Genomic DNA, 10,575 nt, shown 5'->3' on the forward strand with positions numbered 1-10,575 from the left:
CCGCCCTCCACACTTCCTTTTCTGCCTCTCCCTCCACCTCCTTGCTGACAGCCCCACAAAGTGGGAAATATTAACTTTGGAGGGAACACAAGTTGCCTATGATGCTCTGCTTTGGAGCGCCTTCAAGTATTACCTCATTTGACGGAGTTGATTTTTTTTTTTTTTTTTTTTTTTTTATGCGGTTGGCTAAATTAAAAGTGCTCTGGAGCTGTGTATGTGTCATGGCTGTAGAGCACTTTCAGGGGCCTGATCACATGAAAAATGTAACTTTTGTAAGCACCCCTTGTTTCCATCTTCCTCACCTATCCAGTTCTACTCATATTCCTTACTCCACTTAACCATCTCTTCGGCTTACTGCTTGGTTCCCGGCCTTTTCCTTCCTTCCTGCCCCCATTTCCAGTTTCCTTGCCCAGCTATTTCCAGTTCTGTTCTCTTGGGTCTTCCTCAGATATGTCTTCCTTCCCATCCTGGGTTCCCCATCCAACGTCAGTTTCCTTGCTTCATCTGAGCCTTGCCTATGCACTCTGGAAAGTGCATTCTGAGTAGTATAACTATGTTGAAGAGTACTAATTTTGTAACTAATTAGAGGGGGGTATCTCTGAACTGCCATGTGAGCAGGGATTGTGGGGCCCTGGCCTTGTGACCTGTGAACTAGGGTCCTTCTTCCTATGCATACACTGGAATATAAAGGGTTTTGGCCATCACATGGATGAGAAGTTGAGAGTGGCACTTCTAGAGCATAAAGCACACCTGGATCAGGGGAGGGGATGAGGTCAGCATGCTGGCTCTGGAGAAAAGGGAGTGAGATAAATTAACACATCCCAGATTTATTGTTTCAGGCTGTATTCCTCTCTGTGGAGTGTTCTCATTCAGCTGAGAACATCTCATTGGGGGCTTGTCTACATTATAAACATTCTGCCAACAGAAGTTTTGTTGACAGACAGCCCCTGTCACATGAAAAATGCCAGAAGTCCAGCTGTGCAGCTACTGCCAAGCAGTGGAGCTCAACCAGGGCAGCTGTCAGCAGGGGTTCTATGTACCTTGGGAGGCATCAGCTGTTTAAGGGTCCATGGCTGCTAGCAGAGCATCCACATCTAGCATGCATTCTGGCAGCCTCTTTGAGTTGGGAGAAGGCTTCTGCTGCTTGCAGAAAAAAGGTTCTGCCTCCATAAAGGAAATTTGAGTGTGGACATACTTGTAGTTTTGCAGGCAAAACCTGAGGCTTACTGCTTTCCCACTTCCTGGAGTAACAAAGAAGGGAGAGCTGATTTACATATAGAGTAGACTTGGAACAATACACACAATATAACAAGTGCTGGAGGTGTTGAAGCAGTGGTGGCATGCTGGCAGGACGTCTGAACAGCTGGGAGACTGGAGCACTAAGATTGTTAAAACTGCCAAGTGTCTATCCAACCTGTTTTAGTGGAATCTCCAGCCCTGGACAGTTCCAAGTTCTCTATGTTGCCTGTTCCCGTGCTTAAACCACCCTTGTCAAGAGGGAGTTCTTTCTAATCTCCACTCTAAATTTCATCTGCTGCAATTTGAGGTCATTATTCCTAGCCCTGTCTCCTCCAGCCACAGAGAATTGTCTGTCTTAGTGGTGCCCAAATTTTTCATCCTTGCAAGCCAGATGACTCATGCAGAGTTGGTGTGGAAGCTGCATCCAGTGTGGGATCAGTGCATGAGCGTGATCCAGCACATGGCCCCAGGCCTAGGTGCCAGATGGGGCCTGCTGCTCTGACCTTGACCCCAGTACTACATGAGCTAGATTCTCTGCTGCCCCAGCCCTTCCCCAGCCCTGCACATGCTGGATTGGGCCTGTTGCTGCAGCCCTGGCCTCTGGCTTTGCATGCACCAGATTGGGTGTGTTGGATTGGACTTCAGCCCCATTTGCACCAGATCAGATCTGCTGCCCTGGCCCTATCCTGGCCAGATCCAGCACGTGAGGCCACACCATCTGGTCCATGAGGCTTGGAAATTTGGTGATGGGAGAGCAGTGGTGGTATTAATTGTCACTGGTTTCCTTTCACCAAACTTCTGGACTTGCAGGGAGTCCTGTGGGCTGGTTTTGACCTGTAGGCCATATTTCATCCTACATATAATCACCTTTCAGGTGTGAAGACTGTTACTAAATCCCAGGTTCAATTTTCCCTTTCCAAAATGAAATAACCATAGGTCTTCCAGCCTTTCCTCATAAGCATTGCTTCCCAGGTCTTTAATAATTCTGCTGGACTCTTCCTAATCTGTCTGCATCCTTCTTGAAGTGTGGGGCCCAAAACTGGACAAAGTCCTTTAGGTGAGACCTCACCAGTACTGAATAAAGCAGAAGAATCATTTCCCTTGATTTGCAGAGTGACACTCCTGTTAATGCTACTCAGTATGCTGTTGGCTTTTTTTTTTGTAACAAAAGCATACTTTTGGCTCATGTTTTGCTTATGATCCACTGTAACCACAGGTCCTTTTTTGCTGTACTTCAGTTTAGCCAGTTATTCCCCATTCTGTATTTGTGCATGCAATTATTCCGTCCTAAGTGCGGGACTTTGCACTTGTTCTTGTTGAACTTCATTCAATTGATTTCGGACCATTTCTCCAATTTATGCAGGTCATTCTGGATCCTAGCCCTACCCTCCAGAGTGTCTGCAGCTCCATCCAACTTGGTGTCATCTGCAAATTTGCTAAGCATGCAGCCAATCCTACCATCCAAATGAAGATGTTAAACAATGCTGGATCCAGGACAGACCCCTGGGGAACCCCACTTGATACCTCCTTCTAACCAGACATTGAACCATTGATGACTACTCGTTGAGCACAGTGATCCAACCAGTTGTGTATTTACCTTACAGTGCTTTCATCTAATCTACGTTTCCTTAGGATGAGGATGTTGTAGGAAACGGTGTCAAAAGCTTTTCTAAAGGCATATCACATCTATGGCTCAACCCCTGCCCCCCATCCATAGAGCCTCTCACAGAGACGCATGAGGGCTGCTGCTTCTCATGGAGACTGTCAGCTGCCTGGTGTTATAAATAACAGTGATATCCAGGGTTCTGGGTACAGAAATGGCACTCAACCTTTTTAAACTCAAAGCACCCTTCATTAGACCCAAGACATCCCTCAAAATGTGCCAGCTCTGCCTTTCACTAGTTTTTGACTATGGAAAAATAATAGAGCAGTTATTTTGTTGCAAAGAACTTCGAAAGACCACAGCAGGTCAGAATATTTGTAACACTATGAATTCTTATTTGAAATATCTGGGTTTATCTTGTGAACAATGCTGCGCACCTAACAGTGCTAACGTTGTGTAGCACCCTGCGATACTTTGAAGGAGTCTTAGGGCACCCCAAGGTGCCTCAGCACCCTGGTTAAAAGCCCTGTGTTAAAGGCAAGTGACGAAAGTGTCTTGGGACAAGAGTAAAAAGGAGTGGTTAGCAAAGGTGGCTTGTAACAAGGTTCAAAGCTTATTAAGCTAACTGCATCACTTATGTTTCTTACAGCTAACCTAACTTGAGTTATGCCTGTACAATGAGAAGGTGTTAGACTTTGTTCACAATACTCCTGTGCTTTGTTTCCAAAGAGTTCTGAAGCATGTGTTTGCACAGAGTGCTAGTATGTGTGTTTGTGCTGGAGCATGGCGCACAACAGGTGGAGTTAATATAGCTTTGTAAAAGGAGATATATACCTTAACTTTCATATTTCCTGGTTTTCAGGGATTTAAGTCTTGGGCTGTCTTGACAAGTCACTGGGCAACCTTAATTCTGTGTTGAAAAATCTGGGGGTACTTAATTTTAAGCAAAAGTCCCCAAGAATTTTAAAACAATAATAAAACATGTTATTTCCTGACGTCATTTTAGAAATGGCTGAAACATTTTCCTTAATGCTGGTGACTCTTAAGGAAATCAGTAGGCATGAATATATTAGTTTCATGTCAACCTCAGTTCACATGCTGTATATTACAACCCCTGAATACACTCAAGCCCCTCGCCCCTGCAACAAACAATTGCTGAATGCACTTGTCCAATACATCCCAGCATGAACTCCAACCTCAGATTAAAATATACTCCTTATACATATATTTATGATGGTATATTCTATACATTATTTTTTAATGAAAAAACTATAAGGTCAAAGGACAGGCTGTGCCTTTGAATGCCTTATGGGTATATGGTAGTTAAGGATATAAATATTGTTTACAAAAATATCTGTTTAACCTTCTCTAATTATATCAGTTAAATGGTTAACCGATAACAGCAGCTCAGACGCAGCTGCTGGAAGCTACTCCTGAGGCTTTGGGGTTGGGAGGGGGGAGAAGAAGGTGGCAGTGGCAAGCCCAGCCAGACAACACAGCCCATGTGAAGCTCTGGGTTAGGAGGGAGGGAGCACCTGTGAATGAGCAAGTAATTGCTTAATTCAGAGTCAGGCTGCCCACTGCTTTCTTCCCACCTCCTAGGCCAGGGGTGAGCAAAATATGGCCCACAGGCCAGATCCAGCCTGCCAGGCCATTGTATCCAGCCCATGGGGCCCCTAAAAAGTTTTAGAAAATTAATATTTATCTGCCCCTGGCTCCTGTCAAAGATGACAGGAACCAGGGGCAGTAGGACCCAGGGGAAGCCACGGCAGGCTTCTGCAACAGCAGGGCCTGCCTGGCCCTGCTCCCGCAGCTGGAAGCTCCTGTCTAGCAGGGGCTTCTGGCTTGGGACTGTGGGGAGGTTTGTGGCTGCACCGGCATGGGAAATTCAGCTAAGAAGTGGAGGAGCAGAGGAGGACTGCAGGGATTGCCCCAGTCCTTGGGGCTGGGCTGGCTCCTGCTGAGCCCTTGACCAGTGGGCAGGTGGGAAAGCAGCGGCATGGGGGAGTGGAAGCGTGGGCCTGATGCCAATGTTCCGGGGCCAGCGCCAGCAGGGCCTAGAGTGGGGGGCAGTAGGAGCTGGGCTGGGCTGCATCAGCAGGGAGAGGAGGGAGCTGACTCAGCTCCATAGAGCCCCTGCCAGCTGGGATGCCGCCCTCCTGCTACCCACTCTGGGCCCCATCTGCGCTTGGCAGCAGACCTGGAAGTGGACCAGAAGCACTTCCGGTCCACTTCCAGTTCTGCTGGGGAGCACACGGCGGGGGGGGGCCCACACTCACCCAGCTCGGTCACTGGTGTCTCCTGGGTCTGGGGGAGTCCCCGGGGTTGCCCCACAGCCAGTCGCTGAGCCAGGGGGGTGCAGGAGGGGGGGGCCCGGGCTTGTTCCCCAGCAGACCCAGAAGTGGACTGGAAGTAGTTTCAGTCCACTTCCAGGTTTGTCGCTGAGCATGTGGCCCCCACCTCCCCCCATTCTCCTTTAGGATACTCCATCCACCCCAGCATCGCAGCATTCATGAGCCATGCCTGATACCTCGAGGTATGTAGAAAAAACACTTAAAACAATGTCTATGGGCAAATTGCTGACTTCCCCCGAATCGGCATTGAATCTTTAGATTTGGATTTGGCCAAATTGAATGGGGGACAGTGATCCGAATTAACGAATTGAATCACTGTCCCAGGTGAGGGCTAAATACGAATCCAAATTGAATGCAGCCTGTCTCCCACACCCACCCCTAGTGTGTGGCTTCCCTTCCCCCTCTTCCCTGCTAGACTGCTTCTGGCCGTGTGCCGAACAATAATCGGTAAACTAACCAGTTATCATTGCACTTATCAGTTAAACGATTCCAGGTGTCCTGGGTGTAATTGTCCTCTCAACGCGCATTGTGATGGAAGGTGTTCAGAACATTAAAGGAGGTTCCTAAATTGTTGTGAAATAGGCTCCTTCAGTAACAAACTCTCCATTCTATTCCCTCAAGGCATTATTGAAAAGTTTGCAATTAGAGATGTATGCAGAGCCAAAGCCTGTGATGCAGCTTGATGCTGAATTTATTAACTGAGAGTGAATTGAAATTGAGTTGTTAATAATTTCTTTGACATTTTAAGGGTGCCTGTATACACTTATAGCAGTTTTATTAAATCCTCCTTTCTCTAGTTTCCATAGGACAAATGTAACAGATGCCTTATTAAAGGAAAAAATACACTTTTTTTTTATTCCATTACCTTTGTTCATTAGGAGGCAGACTCCTTTTGGGTAATTCATTTAAGTAGCCCTTTCAACTTCAGTTAAACTGCTTAAGTGACCAAAATGAACAGGAATTGACCCTAAGTCTGTTATCTTCTTAAGGAAGAAATTAAATTAATTTGGTGTGCTTTGGTTTTGATTGGAATATTTTACCTATTACAATAATGCCAACTGTCACAAAACTGTTGCAAGACTCGGGATTTCAAAGTCAAAGTAACTCCAATTTGCAATCTCCCGATCCAGCCCTCAGATCTCTGGATTTTCCCAGCTGAAAGGGGCGGGGGGAGAGGGAAGGGGAGATGGAGGTACCCACAGTGAGGGAAGGTGTGAGGCAGGAGCAGGGGCTGGGGTGAATGGGGCCCCGGAGCCGGGGCAGGTCATCCAGAGGTGGGGAGGGGGGGCAGAAGTGGGCTGCGGGCTAGGAGCTGGGGTGTTGTGCCCTGCTGCCTTTACCCCAGGAGCTCAGCTGCATGACTCCAGTGTGCCTCCTGCTGCTGGGTGGGCAGAGGAATGTGCCAGTGTGCCCCACATCCCCTGCCCACCTGGCAGGCAGCAATGGCATCACATGGCTGAGCTCCTGGGGCAAGGCAGCAGGGCACAGAGCCCCAGTCTGCAGCAGGCAGCCCATCTCTGCCTTGTGGGGGTGGGGGGTGTGCCCCCATACCTCCCCTGGGGGTATGTGCTGCTGTGGAGAGCCTCACCTCTCCCCCACACCTCTGGATGACCCGCTCTGGCCCCGGGGCTCCATTTGCCTCTGCCTCTGCTCTTGCCCCACTCCCTCTCTCACTGCAGGGGCCTCAATCTGCCCCCTCCACACCTTCCTTCTCCCCCACCCCACACCTCTTTCCAGCTGGGTGCTGTCTGTGTGTCTGTCTCTGTGTGTCTGTGCCTCTGTCTGCTCCTCATTTACAAGCCACAGCCCACCCAGCCCTGCTGCTGCTTCTCACTCCTGACCCACAGTACCCCACATCCTGCCAGGGTATGTGGGGACCACCTCTCTGGGCTCCCCCCCACACACCCACAGCTCCCAACACCTTCACAAATAACCCCCGTCCCCTGTACACACACACTTCAAAAATAGCATCTCATGATTTACATGCCAATCTCTTGATTTTGTTTTTTAAAGTGTGTCACATGATTTTTGGCATGGTGGGGTTGGCAATACTACTGTGAATTATCCTGGGTAATAGTTTAGGTTCTTACAAACTGACTTTTTATTAATTGTTCCAAAAACTTATTACGGATTGAACTTATTTTTGCCAATTTAATTTTATAAGTTTCCCTTCTTTAGAACCTGGAAGTGTTTGCATTTTTTTCAGCCCCCTGGGATCTCATCTGTTTTGGAAAGCTAGCAGTCACTGGTTTCATTTCTACTTCTGCTAGTTCCTTTAGGTCCCTTGGGCATGTTTCTTTGTCTTGCTAGTCTGAATGCATTAAAATGATTTAGTGTTTCTTTAACCTGTTCCTTCCTTATTCTGGCTCCTTGCCTGTGTCTCATTCATAGTAAGTTTGTACTGGCTATTTAGTCAATGCTAATACAGTGAAACAAATAAAATAATTTTTTTTTCAAAATGCACCCCCAAATGATGCACCAAATTACAATATTATAAAAGCAAAATTAAAATATTCCTGATAAATTTCTTTATCCGAATTTTGAGGGCTGATTATAAAAAAAGAGAGAGGAAGAAGTTGAAAGAGAAATGTAGTAATTTATGGGGTCAAGAACAGTCTTTTTCTAATTAATATGTAGAGGGGGGAAGGAATGTTTTTATGTACTTTGGAAAATCTGGGAGAGGTGAACTGAGCTGATGGATATTTTCAGTACTTCACAAATACTGATACTATAAATAGATTTTATCAGGGAGCAAAGACCACAGGTCATCACAATCAAGCATGATTGCCTGTTAAGTTAGGAGGGTAGTGCTCTGAATGATGAAGGTTTGAATGATATTTAACAGATTCATAGGCCATGATCTTTAAGTCTTTAGTGCCATAAAGGTCTTATAAAACAAGTACTGATGTGTTTTAAAGAATAATAAAGATTGCAGATTCGATTTAATGTTTTTGGGTTTTTTTGTGAAATTGATGAGAGAGCATCCTGCTGCTTTTGAACAGTCTGCATGTAATTTAATACGATTGTAATCATTCTGTGGTCACAATTGCATGCGTCAGTGTCATGAAGTTGCTATAGAGTAAATGTGGTCATGGCTTTCACAAATTGTGCACCTGAAAGAACACTATTCTCTGTCCAACATATGGCATTTTTTTGGAAAGACTGTGGTTCAGGATAATATGAAGAATGTTTTAACTTTGCTCACGATGGGTAAAGTATACTTCAAGATCTGCTTATGCCATCAAATAGGTCTTAAATGACATTTAAATGGTGCATAAGCCTTACTTATGCCATATGGAGATGAGTGTTGCCTGGCTGCAATCAGCTTGACAAGCTGAGGTATGGATACTAAATTCAGCATCTCCCTGAGACCCATTTCAGAAAGTCCCAAATTTTCAGTGGAAAAAAATAAAAAAGTAAGGAACAACTAAATATAAGTGCTAAGAAAATTATGTTGCTAGGACTTTTTCTACAATATATCAATGATAAGCGGGGATCCTGGTTTTCCGTTTCCCACAGAAAAACAGAGAAAACCACAGATTTCTCCTTTTAGCAGAGAAACCCACAGATTCCCTGCTTTTGCAAACAGTTCTGTAGGCTGGTTGAGCTCTAGCCTGCAAGAGCTGTTTGCTAACAGGGGAAGAACCCCCAGCCCTGCCCGGGAGGGGGAGGGGGAGGGGGAAGGGCGGGGCCTGAGGCTCTGTCAGCCACGGCTCTGCTCGGCTCAGCTTCAGTCTTCACTCCTGGAGCCTGAGGTAAGTGGGGCTTCAGAGCAGTGGGAGAGCCGGCTCCATGCTGCTTCTGCTGCAGTTGTCTGCTGTTGGGGGCAGGGAGCTGCAGACTTGGGTCCCTGGCCCCCTAGCCCTGACATCTGGAGGCTGCCTCCAGCAGGGCCAGGGGACGGGGGCTGTGGGTGGGGGCAAGAGGCACAAGTAGGGTGGGGGCTATTGTGGGGGCAATGAGGGACACCAGCAGGGCTGGGGGCTATTGCGGAGGTGAGTGAGGGGCACCAGGCTACAGGGGGCTTTTAATTTTAATAACAAATTTGGGGGGTTTTATGGGAAAATTTGTGACTTTCTCTGATTAAACAAACAAAAAAACCCCCAGAATCCCTGGTGATAAGCAAAGATCCTAGGATTTTTTTTTTTGTTTAAAACTGTAAATTCTCTGATTAAAAATAGCAAATTCTCCAATTAAAGAAAATTTAATTATTCTCTGCTGTGGCTGGAGCAGAGCGTGGAGCCTGCCCTCACCTTCCATCCTCGCAGGCAACATGGCTGGAGCAGAGCCCTGGAGGCCTCTGCAGCCCAGTGGGTGGGACCTGGCGTGGCAGGACAGGGTGGAGCCAGGAAACTTGGTGTGGCCTTCAGGAGCCCTGTGCTACCATGGAAAGGTGTTCCCTGCCTGCCTGGCAGTAGTGTGGGCATAACTTGGCACCGCTGGGAGTATTTGACAGGGGTGGCTGGAGAGCACAGGTAGCTCTGAGTTACCTGTACTCTCCCACCTTAAAGCAGATGAGCACATGCCTCAAAAAACAGCACAAAGTTTGTACCATTTGTGTTATGGCCACAAATTTGGGCTTTTGTGGCATGATGAGAGAAATTAACATCTGTTTGCTTGGCCTTTGTGCTGCCATAATTTTTTATGGAGGCACAATGGTGGTATCTGTTTTCAGCCTTATAGGTAACTGGCTCCTGAAATGGAATCCAGACTCCTAGGTGCCTGAACTACCTAAAAGGTATAGAGAGATTTAGGTGCTTCAACAGGATTGAGTAGGAAAACTTGCTGAGTGGGGAGCTGTCTGGAGCTAGCTAGTAAGAACACAGATGTGTCAGAATCTCTGCTTCTTTCCAGAGCATGTAGCCATGCTTATGCAGCCTGTGGGTGAACTAATCAGTGCTGTCTTAGCAGCACTAATTAGTCTTCTCGCTAGCTACGTCTCTGCATGGCACTACATAGAGGTGTACCGATGCATTGGTCCAATATCAGATCGGCACCAATATGAAGAAAACTTTCTATATCAGAAATTGGCCCAATGTGTCTGACAATTTGTCTGATAAATGCCTGTGCGTGCATGCAACTGCAGCGCAGCATGTAGGCAGAGAAGAGCAGAGCCAGTAGTGTAGAGTGTTGTGTGCAGCTGGTAAGTCTGGTGTGCTGAGCGGGGGAGGGGGAAGGTGTGCTGGGGGGTGGGCAGATGAAGGCCCCTGCGGTGAGGGAGGGTGGAGGGCTGGCGCTGAGGCTGGGGCAGGCACTGCCCAGCAAGCGCGGGGTGGTGCGGGGCACTCCCACCGCTGCGCACACCCCAGGAGGCCGTGTGCCCCCAGATCTGTGCACAGGGCGAGGGTGGGTTGCCACTGCAGGCTAGAGCAGGGCTGG

General features: G+C 47.4%; 1 protein-coding gene across 1 annotated transcript in view; it reads left to right on the plus strand.

The window, feature by feature from the left end:
- The first annotated feature begins 2,742 nt into the window (after positions 1 to 2,742).
- BSN (bassoon presynaptic cytomatrix protein) overlaps positions 2,743 to 10,575 on the plus strand; it is a 496,460-nt gene continuing 488,627 nt past the window's right edge. The window contains exon 1 of the mRNA XM_025205791.1: positions 2,743 to 2,823. The gene's annotated coding sequence lies outside the window, so the exon portion shown is untranslated. The remainder of the gene's footprint in view (positions 2,824 to 10,575) is intronic.

This window comes from Alligator sinensis, unplaced genomic scaffold (assembly GCF_000455745.1).
Source record: "Alligator sinensis unplaced genomic scaffold, ASM45574v1 scaffold467_2, whole genome shotgun sequence".
Lineage (NCBI taxonomy): Eukaryota > Metazoa > Chordata > Crocodylia > Alligatoridae > Alligator > Alligator sinensis.